This window comes from Olea europaea, unplaced genomic scaffold (assembly GCF_002742605.1).
Source record: "Olea europaea var. sylvestris unplaced genomic scaffold, O_europaea_v1 scaffold1603, whole genome shotgun sequence".
NCBI classification, from domain to species: domain Eukaryota; kingdom Viridiplantae; phylum Streptophyta; class Magnoliopsida; order Lamiales; family Oleaceae; genus Olea; species Olea europaea.
The window spans coordinates 60,112-70,023 of record NW_019233660.1 but is presented as its reverse complement, the minus strand read 5'-3'; positions in this window follow the sequence as shown (position 1 = coordinate 70,023).

Here is a 9,912-nt window from a genome sequence, read left to right as displayed (position 1 = left end):
TATATATATATATATAAAAATATTGTGAGGAAGGTAAATCGTGGGATGTGCCCTAGCAAGCCAGGGAACAAAAGTTTGCCCGTAAACTAGTGCCCACAAAGAGTCCAATTTCATATATTATGAATCGAAACCTCACACTGCGACTATTAGTAGGGCTGAAATTACCTCACTCCTGTCATTTACACCACTGGATTATGCCCGGAGGGCTTCCATGAAACTTTATAATTTGGCTATAGTTTGGACCCCTACCATCACATAGATTGAAAATATATATATATATATATATAAGGGTCTGTTTGATAGTACTAAATTTCATGGAAAATGTTATATCCGAGGAATTCGTTTTTACTTTAGCTGTTTGATACGAAAATGAAAATGGAGTTCGAATTTCAAGGTACAAACACTTAAAATATGTTTTTGGCCAATTGAGTGGAAATCAAATTCCTATGATTTTTGTGGTTTTTTCTTTTTTAATTTACATGAAATTGGTTTGTCTTTTCCACCTTTACAATCAAACGGATCATTAATGACAAGGTTTAGAATTTCATTTTCTTCATCGGCACTGCACAATGCGTGTTGCCAAACAAGCCATAACTGTATCAAGAATTGCATGTTGCCCCCCGAGACACAGCTCAACTGGTGGATCAATCAACATTTGTCTTTCTTCCAGCGGTAGGGTGGAGGTTCGAATCTTGGTGGGAACCTGCGGCCAAATTTATTTGGTATGGAGCAATCACTTTGGAGGAGGATCTCTTGTGCGTAGAAGTGTACAGGCGGTGGGGGGAACCTGTGATCCAGTTGAGGCATAACCCACGATTTAACCCCTCCAAGGTTCTAGAGGCAAGGATCTTGGAGGTCCAAGATTTAGTCTAGTGTAAGTTTGGATAAAAAAAAAAAATTTCATGTACTGTGCGATCAAAAAGATACTGCCTTTACATTTCACTTTTAACGATTCTGCCTTCTTGTTTTAATCCAACATTTTTTTTTTTTAAATCTCAACTTGTCTGACTATATTAATACTTTTTCTCTCTTCCTCCCCGGCAACAAGGGCTGCATGTGGCTCGAAGACTTGCAGCTCCTTTTTTAATCATTTTGAAACAGAATTTTATTGGAAAAAATAAAAGCTTGATTTACGTGATTTTATTTTATGATAAGTTTAGCCGATTCTCATTTTTTTACAATTCTTTTTTTTTTTTAATTTATTTTCAATCACACACTTCATAAAACCCATAAATTTTATCAACTTTTCAATCAACATTTCCTTAATTTATTTTTTTTTATCGAAATCTCCTAAAAATCGTATTTTTAGCTTAATCAAAAAGAGGCTAGCCCTGTTTGGAGAAGATTAAAATCATACTTTTAATAAATTTTGATAAAAATTGATGATAATTGAAAATTTATAGATCCTATAAAATATATGATTAAAATTAATTGTTGATTTTTATTTAAATTTTAATTCCTACCAAACAAAGATTGGATAAGGTAGATCTAACAATACTAGTCGGTATGCGAGGAATATGAATTCTAGCAATCACTTCTTATGTGAAGAATATTAATAAAACATGTAAATTGACTTAATTTATAGGTAGGATTAGTAGTCCTTTTTGAGTTCTAAAAGAACATAAAGTCAGTCCCACTATGAATAATGAGAATCTCCTTTTTCTTTTAATCAATTAATTCCATTTTAAATAATTCACAACAGAAAATTAATTATCTCGTCTTTATAATGTTACTGCAAATGCTGGCTGTTATAATAATAATGCAGGCTTGTAGCTATTTAAGGGTAATAGTAATACAGAAATGGGAACGAGGAATCTATAATGGAGTAAATTATTGAAATTTTTCATTAATGATTCGCCATTTAAAAATTAAATAAACAACATCTATAAAGATATATATATATATATTTTTTTTTTTTTTTGATATCCAGGTATCCCAACTTACACAAGATTAAATACTGAACCTCCAAGACCCATATTCCTAGAACCTTGGAGGGGTAAATCGCGGGTTATGCCTCAATTAGATCACAGGTTCCCCTCATTGACTGTACACTTCTGCGTACAAGAGACTCTCCTCCACAGTGATTGCTCCATACCAAATTTTTGGCCGCATGTTCTCACTCGGAATCGAACTCTCCACCCTGTCGCTGGAAGCAAGTCAATGTTGATTGATCCACCAGTTGAGCTGTGCCCCGAGGACACATCTATAAAGATATTTACTGTTTGGTGAGATGGTATGAATAATGATAAAGTTACAATTGTGACTTACTGTAAGTGCACAAACTATGTAATTCATTGTTTATAATTTTGGACAAACTTGTTAGTGTGGTTCCACCATCCTCCAAGTCATGCTGGAACAAGGTCGAGAATTGTGTGGAGTAGGATTTTCTTAGAAAATTAAATTATTCACTGTAAATTATGGGGACAAAGAAATGAAATTATTTGGTTAACGTTTTGTTTTCCATATTTTGACATTGAAGTCCTTTTTGCTAGGAATTCATTCGTCTTGTTTGTCTATCATCTACTATTCTACACACGTAAATGTATACAACTGAGACATAAGGAAAATACGTCGAATTGTTTAGATGACTTTTGAGTTTCAATCTCAATTTTAATCCGGATAGGTGCTTGTTTAGTAGAGATTTTGATAATTGATTTTTTGAATGTTAAAAATAAAGTGATTTCTACCTGTGAGAGAAGAATTCAAAAATGACAGTTTGAATAGTTAAATAATGGTCAAAAAATTGATTTTAATTGAATTAAAATCCATACCAAACAAGCTCTAAATGTGCTAGATTTGTTTAGTTTTAAGTTGTAATTATAATTTTTCTTCGACAAAGGATAGAGACGTAGTGATAAGTGATAACCTTCAAAAGTTTAAGGGATTCCGAGTTCTCAATGCAAACATTACGTTTTGTGTTGATAAATTGAACTCTATATCAATTTAAAACAAGAAATTTCTTGAGGACAATAAGTTCTTTATTATTGTCCTTTATATTTTGAATGAAAATAATAGATAATTAAAAATGTACAATATTTGCTTTGATTAGAATTTCAAAATATTTTCACCACTTTTCAATAATTTTGCATAATGGCCTGATCTTAAAGGAATTGGTGTCGGCCATGACAGTATATTAGTATCAATAAAGGACACGACAGAAATGGCTACTCGAAAAGAGTTAAATGTCATTTATTATTGGATAAGGACAATATAGTGTTCTTATACGTCAAAGCCATGCTTCTCTAAATATGTTTTTGTTCATATTTAATCGAATATTTAAACAATCTTTTAAGATATTTGTTGCACCCTGAAATTTACGAGGCATCATGTAAGCGCTTGCGGAGCAACGAAGGTCACACGGGCCTTCAAAAGATACGCCATGTGTCATTTACGCGTATTTCTCGCTCACTCAAACAAAGGTGTTTGATATGCTAGACTTCGGCTTCAACAGTATTGTCATTCTTGATAGTCTTCGAGCAGTTATACAAGCTTTGCCCACTAGTCGAACCTCTAGAAACAAGACATTCTAAGCAAAACACTTTGAGGTTTGGCGTTCGAAATGTCCCTTCATCTTTGGATTCGAGTTTCAGAGAGCTTTTAAGAAGAAAATGTTTGATAACAAAACTTAGCTTTTCCTAAAAAAAATTAGCACGTGATCCTTGAACATCAAGTAGAGTCCACGCTTACAAGGAAACTGAGAATGAATCAAGTAAACAAACCCGTTAAAGGAATTTACCACAGCCAAATTAGGACTCTAAGAACCATGGCAATATGGAACATCGAATTAGGGTTCCGCCATCCTGACCTAATTCCATAACATCTCCTCCTACAAAGTAATGGAGGGTAACAAAAAAGATATGTATTCACAACACTTCACTCTCTGCTTACCTGTCTCTCTCACACCTAATTTTCCATATAATTTATACAACAATGCCAGGTGTATCACAGGTGCCACCTCCTATTAGAGAGTTGTCAAGCTAAGTGTACATCACGCATTTTTCTAATTTATACGGATAGTTGATTCCAATGTGGAAGTTGAATCGGCCATTGGAGCGCCAACAATCATAGACCCTTCTCTTGGTTTGTTGATCTTAGTCTCTAATAATTTTATCCTAATGTGCAAAGAATATACAGATAAATACGGTCAAAAGATCTATTGACAAAAATGTGCTACAATTTTTTTATGTCAACAATATCACATATTATTAATCAAATAATATATTTTAAAAATTAATCTAATCCTCGATCAGTTGAAAAAAGTCAACTTTTAAATTTTTTTGAAAAATGTTGTAAAATCATAGCTAAAGATGGAAGACTTTTCGGCCTCATCTAGACATTTATATTATTGTCTTATTTATTCTAAAAGCGTGCATTCTATTTAGATTGCAACTCTCGTAGAAACTCATTTTCTTTCTCTCATTCCGTTTGTTTTATAACATCTTATTAGCAAGAAATTCTAGCTAACTAAGTAAACGAAAAAAAAAAGAAAACATTTAACTTCTTGTCAATTGAATTAGCAAAAAAAATAAAAATAAAAAATATATATATATATATAAACTAGAAAAAAAAAAACTCCTTTTTTTCTATTCAAAAGAAAAAGTTATTCGTTCTATTAATTTTGAATTGCATAACGAAAAAACAGTATACATTATTTGATTAGATTATATAAATTTTAATATACCAATTTGATAGATATATATTACTAGATTGCAATTTATTTTTTGTACCAATAATCCAGGAAAATTATATTACTAATCTTAGAGAAATACTCGATATTTTAGAAAACATATTTTGTCGTTTCCAAAGAAACACAAGCCACATATACTTTTCATAGAGAATTTTGTTTTGTCAAAATCAAAACTTTATACATATCAATATTATGGAAGAATTTTGTGTTGATAGCCTTGGAGAAGTACAACTTCACGTACATGTATTAGAAGAAAATGTTTTATTCTTCCTGAATATGCACAACGCTAACAATTTTATATTTCAAAAAAATATTAGGTTTGTCCCCAAGAACAACTTTCTACAAATTATTACTTCTATGTTATAATTGATGTGGATTTACAGTGAGATGTAACTTTAAAAATCGTAATGGTGATAATTACCAAAAAGTACATTTTTGATAGAAAATATTGTATGTCATTATAAATAGATAACCGGCCAAAATACCCCTAATTAAAAATAAAAAAAGGCATATATACTATAATATTTTGCACACTACTTTTTAACCTTTTTTATTCTTCAAAATTTAAATTACTATTTCAGTTTCATGAAAAAACCTCTCCTCTCATTTATCACCATAAATTTAACTCGGATTAATTTACTTATACATTTTCCCTTTACATTTTGGATGACATTCTTCCACGTGGACGAGATCTGGTCATTGATTGAAAAAAGTGTTAATTAAATCAACAATCTTACTACATGTACATCCTGATTTACATTTTGGTCTACCGAATTTATATTTGGCACAATCTCATCCCATCTTTCACATCTTACACTTTAATCTAACCATCACAATTTTTCCATGTTGCTCATTTATTAAAAAGAATGTCAAAGTACATGTACAAATAGCTTAATTGTAAGATCAAAAAGAAAAAAAATTGCCACCTCATAGAATGTCAAACTTAATGTCAAAGTTGATGTACGTATAGCAAAACTGATTTAACTTAGACGAGTTTTTTTACTACGTCATTTACATAAGTTTTCTTGCTAAATAAAATGAAAATCATCCACAATAGAAATCAAGAAAATTATGCGTGCATATTTTAAGTTTGCAGAGATGACCCAAATTTAATTGAACAAAGAATTAATTTTAGATGCAAAACAATATTTGATATAAAAAAAACTTACTTGATTTTTACATTTTTATTCATTGAAAAAAACTTATTATTCAGAAAACCGTCTCTTTTTTACTTTAAAAAAAAAAAAAAAAAAAGCCAATCGATGTCTTATCTATATATTATATTCGCAATTCACTTTTTGTGTAAAATTATACTTCTAAAGTTTCACGTTAGAATTTAAGGAATGTAAATTATTAATATTATAAATCCTTTACAAAATGATCATCTTTTAAAAGAAAAATATACTATTTCATGGGGGCAATCAAGTTTTTCTGAAATAGTTTTTTGCAGTAAAATATTTCCTAATCCTACTTTCATACAAAAGAGAGGATAAGAATTTACTGTTCAATTTTGGGCCTGAGTGTTCACACCTGACTGATACAAACTGGTTCAACATTGTACATAAAGGAAAAGCTCTTCAGTGCATTGTACCTCGACTGGTTTGGATCAATTTTTTCTCCACGTGTGAAGTCAAGGAATGGGATGTGTACTGTAGCTCTTTTTGTCTGGGAGGGGGAAAAAGGGGGAATTACAAGGAAATGACCTATACAAAAAGGTCATTTTCCCAAAATAATTTTTGTCCAATTTATCTACATAAAATACCTCTCCTTTTGAATATTACACAACAAATTACTATAATATAGGAATCTTCCATTTTAATCCCTAAAAATTAAATATTACTTGAATTTTGATAGAATTTTTTTGTTTACAGATTTTTTTTGATTTATTTGATTTTTGTTCGCTCCAAGTAGCATCCCCTAATTGGTATCAAAGCCATAGAGATTATGGAAATTAGATTAAGAAAAATAAATAATTATTGACATTTAGAAGAAGAAAGAGAAAGTTATATATTTTTAAAACCTATTCATAATAAATTAAAAATAATAACATTAACAATAATTAAAGAACTACCAAAAGAAATAAAAGAACAAATATTAGAAAAATTAATAATAGAAACAATAAAGGATATATGTGTGTTTGTGTGTGTGTGTGTGTGTGAAAAATTGTTAATATTTATGAAGATGAAGAAATCAATTTATATTATAAAGATAAGTATAAGTACAAGTAATAATACAGATTTGAAATTAAATAGATTACTTATAAAAATGAAAAAAATACAAGAAAAAATACGAAATATAATGTTAATACCAGAAGGAATAAGAGTATCAAATAAAAGACAATTAATAAAATTAAAAAGTGAAAGATTAAGACTTGAAAGTAAATATTTTAATATAATAAAGAAGAATTAGTAAATACAGATAACTATACTAATAGAAGATTTAGAATAATAATAGATAAGAAAGATGATAAAAGATGCAAATTAACTTATATGTTAGAAAGATGATTTTAATATGTCAATAAGTGAATATATGAAAAAATTAAAATCATTAATAACAATGTTAATAAATGATATACAGATTTAAAAATGAAGTAAGAGAAACAAGAAATGATATAAATATATTAAAAATTGAAATTAGATAAATAAAAGAAAATAATAAAAATAAAGAAATGAAAATAGATAAAAAAAAATTAATAGAAAAAGAAATGACTCGAATAGGAAAGAAATATATTAAAAATAGAGTGTGGTAATAGAAACAGGAAGTATGGATGATGAATTTAGAAAAAATATATTACCAAAAATATTAGAAGAAAAAGAATCTAGAGAAAAAATATTAGGAAAATTAAAAGTAGAAGATAAAGATGAAAGAGGAATTAAATTTACTAATAGAAAATTTCGATCAATTAAGTTTAACTGATATAAATGAATACCAAATTTTAATGAATATTGGAGGATGATCTAATCCAATAGGAACCTCTAAATAAGAATTAGATTTAGATGAAAGTTATGCACATATATATAATAAACTATATAGACAATTTTATGATAAAGTAAGAGATAGACAACCACATAAAGGAAATAAATATAGAGACGGGTTTGAATTAAATGATAATTATGATAAATCAATTAACCATGGAAGAACAAAATTAAATTTAAATTACAAAATAGATACCAAAAAAACCTTATTAACTTGGTCAGATTCAATGATATTATTCTATTTATATAATAAAAATGACACATGGAAAAATACTGAAAGAAGAATAGATTTCTTAATAGGATCTTTTAAAGGAGATGTTAGAAATTGGTGAGAATGAATAAGTAATGATACAAAAATATTAATAAAAAGAAATGTACAAACAGAGATAATAAAATCAGATAGACAAGGTATAGAAAAGTTAGTAGAATATATTTCAGATGAATTTTTAGGATGAAATTGGATAAGAAATGCTGAAAGAGAATAAATTAGGGAAAAAGACAATGCTGGAATTAAACTAATAAATTTAACAATATGTGATATGTGTAAAATTAGATAATATACTTGTGAATTTAGAATTATTATTATTTTCAATTTTACAATAATGAAAACCAAGAAGTATACCAAGATATGTACTATAATAAATTATCAGGTTCGTGGGAAATATATTTTAAAATAGAATTTGAAAAATATGTTAGAGACAATGTTGAAATACTTAGAACTTTAGGCTCAAAAATAAAATTTTTATTTGAAAGACTTGCATATATATGTCAACAAAGATAATTAATGAAAAAATCAGGAAACTAACTAGAATATGTTGTGAAGATATGAAAAATCCTATGAGGTGGGGATGTAATCTTGAAAGAAGGGTTAATAAAAGAAAATATAAAAATTAAAAAAATTTAGAAATTTTAATAAAAAATATATAAAATCTAGAAGAATATATTATAAAAGAAAAAATATCATATATGGTCAACAGAAAAATAAGTTATAAGAAAAATAAAAGTCAATGTAAATGTTGAAATTGTGGAGAAATATGTCTTGATTGTGATAAAAAGAAAGTCAAAATATTATAAAAAGAATATTTTAAAATAAAAGATGAATTAAGTGAAATATTAGATATTGAAAAATATTATAATCAAGAAGTTTATAAAAGTGAAACAGAGGATAATGAATCGGAATATGAATAAAGAAATAAAAAGTAATAATATAAATATACAAAAATATAAAGGAATAGAAGGATATGGATTAAAAGTTACCTTTGATAACAATAAATTTAGAAAATTACAAAAATTATCTTTAGATTTAAAAATAGGGAAATGGGAAGTATTAGATAGAATTTGGAAAAGATAAAGGATAGCGATAAATGAATATCACAAAATAGAAAAAATCATAGATGTAAGAACAATATATGGACAATATAAATTAAATATTTTAACAAAAAATACAGTTGAAGAACTATTAACAAAGATTAGTAAAAAATAAAGTGAAAAAATTCAATATGTTTATTTAGCAGAAGAACTATTAACAAATATTAGTAAAAAATAAAGTGAAAAAATTCAATATGTTTATTTAGTATGAATACAAATAATGTTTAAATCATTATTTAGAGAAGGAATAGATTCACCCTGAACTATAACTTTACATGATGGAAGAATAATAAATTTAAAAGATGGTCATTTAGGAATAATAGAAGGAAATCTGGCATACCAAAAAATAATTTTTACATGTTACCCAAAATATTGTGTTTCATTAAAAGATAGAAATTTTAATGAAGTATTAGGACTACATTTTAAGCTGCATAGAAATGATATCATGCAACCAGATGATCAGATTTTGACTATAGAATATAGAGTTTTATATACATTTACCAATTCTAATTATGGAAATATTTCTTCTAATAAACCAAATATTGAAGTGCATAAAGAATGTAAGGATATTAGCAAAATAATAGAATCAAAAAAATAAATAAGTTTAATTCCAGAAGAATATGAACTTAGCATAACAAAAAAATAAGCCTGAAATAACATAATTAAATGAAGGAGAATATTCTAATAATATAATATTTAAGGATGGAAAATTAATTAAACGATCAAAAAGTCTTAGAATATCTAATAAAAACCAGTTAGAAGAACTTAATAATATAAAAGAAGTAAAACTATATAGGAATGCTGGAAATATGAAAATAGAAGGAGAATATTATAATGGAAGAGAATATATAAATGAACCAAATATATTAATAAATACAGGAG